The 5,717-nt window shown below is 31.0% G+C and overlaps 1 non-coding gene across 1 annotated transcript; it reads left to right on the top strand.

The window, feature by feature from the left end:
- The first annotated feature begins 2,342 nt into the window (after positions 1-2,342).
- On the top strand, positions 2,343-2,415 carry TRNAT-CGU (transfer RNA threonine (anticodon CGU)). Its single transcript has one exon. It is a non-coding gene; the product is annotated as a tRNA-Thr (tRNA).
- The last annotated feature ends 3,302 nt before the right edge of the window (positions 2,416-5,717 follow it).

Consider the following 5,717-nt stretch of genomic DNA (forward strand, 5'->3'; position numbering starts at 1 on the left):
AAGGTGGAGTTACATTACCCCGATGATAGTATAGGATGATTATGATTATGTACCTCCAGGAGAGGTCTTAAATCTAAACTTACCCTAAATTCCATAACGTACACGAACACAGGAATAATTCACTTTAAGGAGAAAATTCCTGTGTTCTAACCGGGAATCGAACCCGGGACCACATGAAGTGTAGCCAGAAACTCTGACCTCTCTAGACTATGAGGCTGACCAAACAATCAAATATTACGGTAATTAAACTGATATAAATCGTATGTTAAATTCACCGTCAGCTGTTTCTTCTTATACTAAACAAAACCTATGTAAAGTACATGAGGTTGCTATGGAAATGAATTTACTAAAACAAAAGTAAATGTAACTGGCTAGACAATAAAATATTACGGCAATTAAACTGATATAAATCGTTTATGTACAGATTAATAATAATAATAATAATAATAATAATAATAATAATAATAATAATAATAATAATAAATACTAATGAAATAGTACTTACAAATTGTTTTCAGAGAACCCGGAGGTTCATTGCCGCCGTCACATAAGCCCGTCATCGGTCCCTATTCCCCATCCTGTGCAAGATTAATCCAGTCCCTATCATCATATTCCACCTCCCTCAAATCAATTTTAATGTCATCCTCCCATCTACGTCTCGGCCTCCCCAAAGATCTTTTTCCCTCTGGCTTCTCAACTAACAATCTATATATATATTTTTTTATTTTAGTAGGTTATTTTACGACGCTTTATCAACAGCTTAGGTTATTTAGCGTCTGAATGAGATGAAGGTGATAATGCCGGTGTAATGAGTCCGGGGTCCAGCATCGAAAGTTACCCAGCATTTGCTCATATTGGGTTGAGGCAAAACCCCGGAAAAAACCTCAACCAGGTAACTTGCCCCGACCTGGAATCGAACCCGGGCCACCTGGTTTCGCGGCCAGACGCGCTAACCGTTATTCCGCAACACTCTATATGCATTTCTAGATTCACCCATAACTGCAACATGCCCTGCCCATCTCAAACGTCTGGATTTAATGTTCCCAATTATGTCAGGTGAAGAATACAATGCGTGCAGTTCTGTGTTGTTTAACTTTGTCCAATCTCCTGTTACGTCATCCCTCTTAGCCTTGAATATTTCCCTAAGCACCTTATTCTCGAATACCTTTAACCTCTGTTGCTCTCTCAAAGTGAGAATCCAAGTTTCACAACCATAAAGAACAACCGGTAATATAACTGTTTTATAAATTCTAACTTTCAGATTTGTTGGCAGCAGACTAGCTGACAAAAGCTTCTCAACCGAATAATAACAGGCATTTCCCACATTTATTCTGCGTTTAATTTCCTCCCGAATGTCATTTGTATTTGTTACTGTTGCTCCAAGATATTTCAATTTTTCCCTCTCTTCGAAGGATAAATTTCCAATTTTTATTTTTCCATTTCCTACTATGTTCATTTATTATTTTCTGGGAGGAATGAACCCTGAGATCACTGAATAAAACATCGCTATAATCGAAATTAGATAGTGTGTGTGTGTGTGTGTGTGTGTGTGTGTGTGTGTGTGTCTATCCAGAGTCTGTTTTAATTTAAATGCATCATGATACAATCTTTTTAGTGAATGTTATGGTATATGATGAGATTTGTTAGTTGTTATGGAAACCGTATTTCTTTTGATACGTTACATTTGATAACAACAGCATTCACCAGGTCTGCAAAGTATCAGTACGTTTTCTAGTAAACGCAGTTCATTTTTCTACTGTTTTTCGTATTAAAAAAATAAAATCTGAACATGATCGGTCTCTGCGAAAACCTTGTGGGATCACAGAATTTACAAATGGAATTAGACAAGGATATTCGCTAAGCATATTACTTTTTAATTTAATTACGGGTGAAATAATTTTAGAAATGAAGCATCAAAAAGGATAAAATATAGGGAGAGCAGAAATACCAGTATTATGTAGGGATCTATGTCGATAACCAAGTACAGATACCTGAAAGTGAAGATTATCTTCAAAGACTGGTAAACAGGGGTTTGTTATTGTATTAAAAATATTTTGTAATACAGAAAAGGCCAATGTTTATTAACAAAAAGTTTCGCAGCGTTTTAAATTAAAACTGAGTAAAAAATATATCTACCTCCACACAGAGATAACTGCCAATGGTGATCTACAACATGGAATGTACAATCAGGCTAATAAATTAACAATAAAATAATCAATAAACATTTAAGGATTTATTAATTTGTCCTACAGAATAATATCTGTAATATTGACATTTAATGTTTGAGGAGAAAAATTCGCTCCGGCGCCGGGGTCGAACCCGGGTCCTTTCTGTGGATTGAATTCGGCGTAGCTCAGTGGTCAGAGCGCTTGGTACGTAGAACCAAGGGCCCGGGTTCGATCCTCGGCGCCGGAGCGAATTTTTCTCCTAACATATTGTGTCAATATTAGGCCTACAGATAAATTCTGTAGGACAAATTAATATACCTATAATATCCAACATTTTATTTAACTCGACGTGGGGAAAACTAAATTAAAATTACCTTAACTCGAAGAGAAAAAATAAAGTCAACGTTTTATTTGTACGGTAACTAACATAATTTGTCTATACTAATGTCGTAAGAGGTCTGAGATTTGCCGATAAATCCACGAGTGACATTTATTGGGACTATTTCGTGAATAAAATAAAAATGTAAATAATATATCCCTAAAACCCGCTCACAAAATGTTAATAATTGTATATTTATGAATACTTAACCTATTCAGACATTGTGAAGTTGAAATAGATGAATATCGATTACTGCAACAAAGAAATTGAATGTTATTCAGTAATGCCAATTGAGAAAAGCGAAATACAGGTTTAAAAATGTTAATTACATGTACTGCGCTTTTCTCTTGTTATTATAACAGAAATACGTTTTCATTATATGCTGAAATCATAATTCAATTTAAACATTTTATAGTATAATTACAAATAACCTGATTAATACATTAATTAAATGAACAATTGTTATGAAGGAGCGTCATTTTCTTTAGATACAATGGACATGGAATTAGAAGATGAGGATGTATATGTGGAAGCAGGATTTCTCACTTTATTTAGTACAATGGATTCATGCTCATCGATTTACATGGAAACAGTTGGCGACACTGACTAAACAAAAGAACGACCACGCGATAAATCGATAGTGATAAATCGAGATACAGAAGTTATCGCGATGTATGATTGTGATTGGTTGGAATTCAAAATTTCATTACACTTCATTGGCCGAAAATGGAATGACGTCATATAAACGAAAGGCAATAAAAAATATTGTAGCTGTATTTGACATTTTGAAAGTAATTCCTATATTCAGGTGTACTTATTGTCCTTACTGTTTTTTCAAATATTGTCATGTAAAACCCTGGTAGAGAGTAGGAGAAGGCCTTATGGCCTTAACTCTGTAGTATGAATGAATGAATGAATGAATGTATGTATGTATGAATGAATGAATGAATTAATTGAAGATTGAAAGAATGAAAGAATGAAAGAAAGAAAGAATGAAAGAAAGACTGAAAAAATGAAAGAATGAAAGAAAGAAAGAATGAAAGAAAGAAAGAATGAAAGAAAGAAAGAATGAAAGAAAGACTGAAAAAATGAAAGAATGAAAGAAAGAAAGAATGAAAGAAAGAAAGAAAGAAAGAATGAAAAAATGAAAGAATGAAAGAATGAAAAAATGAAAGAATGAAAGAATGAAAAAATGAAAGAATGAAAGAATGAAAAAATGAAAGAATGGAAGAATGAAAAAATGAAAGAAAGAACGAAAAAATGAAAGAAAGAATGAAAGAAAGAAAGAACGAAAGAAAGAAAGAACGAAAGAATGAAAGAAAGAAAGAAAGAATGAAAGAAAGAAAGAAAGAATGAAGGAAAGAAAGAATGAAAGAAAGAAAGAATGAATGAAAGAATGAAAAAATGAAAAATGAAAGAATGAAAAAATGAAAAAATGAAAGAATGAAAGAATGAAAGAAAGATAGAAAGAAAGAAAGAAAGAAAGAATGAAAGAATGAAAGAATGAAAGAATGAAAGAATGAAAGAATGAAAGAATGAAAGAATGAAAGAATGAAAGAAAGAAAGAAAGAAAGAAAGAAAGAAAGAATGAAAGAATGAAAGAATGAAAGAATGAAAGAATGAATGAAAGAAAGAAAGAAAGAAAGTAAGAAAGAATGAAAGAAAGAAAGAAAGAAAGAAAGAACGAAAGAAGGAAAGAATGAAAGAAAGAAAGAAAGAATGAAAGAATGAATGAAAGAATGAAAGAATGAAAAAATGAAAGAATGAAAAAATGAAAAAATGAAAGAAAGAAAGAAAGAATGAAAGAATGAAAGAATGGAAGAATGGAAGAATGGAAGAATGAATGAAAGAAAGAATGAATAAATAAATAAATAAATAAATAAACAAATAAAGAAACAATCAAATAAACAAATAAATAACTAAATAAATAAATAAACAAACAAATAAGTAAATAAATAAACAAATAAATATATGAATAAATAAAAATAAATATATAAATGAATAAAAATAAGTAAACAAATATTATTATTATTATTATTATTATTATTATTATTATTATTATTACTATTATTATTATTATTACTATTATTATTATTAACAGGGAAAGGATTTATATGTAAATACATATTTACTTATAAAGCTAATATAATTTATATTTTGCATTATCTTTATGTTTCACAATGTGTAGGGTTGAAAAATCCTACTTTTATTTTCCATATTTTTCCATATTTTAGAGTTTAGTACATATTTTCGTTAATTTCCATATATTTTCCATATTTCATATAAAACAGTCCATATTATATTAGGTTTAACAATAAAACAAAACAAAATTCCATAAACTTTTAAAAATACATTTCAACAATAGAGATTTAAACACATGTTCAGTAATCCCTTTAACATCAGAGTTATTTGAAAATTAGCAGTCCTATCAACAATGGGAAAGTAAGTTACAAAACTGTATTAATTTAATTTAAAATTTTTAACAGACTTCAGTTGTGCAGCTCAACAGTTAAATGCCAGTCAGAGTACACATAGATTCAGTTTTGTAAATCATACTATAAAGACGGTAAATATGCCAAAAGTACGTCATTCAGTCAATTTAAAATCAAAACTAACAAGTTACATTTCAGAATTTAAAGAAGATGGTTTATCAACTGACAATAAAATATTATTTTGTAATTTGTGTCAGTGTGCAGTATCATCTACACAAAAGTTCCTGGTGCAACAACACATTACAACTAGTAAACATCAGGCCAACAAACAACTAAATTCCAAGCAGAGACAATTGTTTTTAACACAACCAACAACATCGAATGTAAGATCTGAGTTTAACATCGACCTGTGCCATTCTCTCATCTCTGCTGATATTCCTCTCTACAAACTAAAGAATAAGGTCTTCAGGGAATTCCTTGAAAAATATACTCAACATAGAATCCCGGATGAGTCAACACTTAGGAAGACGTATGCTCCATCCATCTACGATGAGACAATACAGAAGATAAGAGATGAAATTAAAGATAGTTCAATTTGGGTTTCCATTGATGAGACTCCCGACAAAGAAGGTAGACTTGTTGGTAATGTAGTTATCGGTTTGTTAAGTGAACAATATTCTGAACGAATTCTTTTACATTGTGATGTTCTAGAAAAGTGCAATAACCAAACTATAGTTA

This window comes from Periplaneta americana, chromosome 14 (genome assembly GCF_040183065.1).
Source record: "Periplaneta americana isolate PAMFEO1 chromosome 14, P.americana_PAMFEO1_priV1, whole genome shotgun sequence".
Taxonomy (NCBI): domain Eukaryota; kingdom Metazoa; phylum Arthropoda; class Insecta; order Blattodea; family Blattidae; genus Periplaneta; species Periplaneta americana.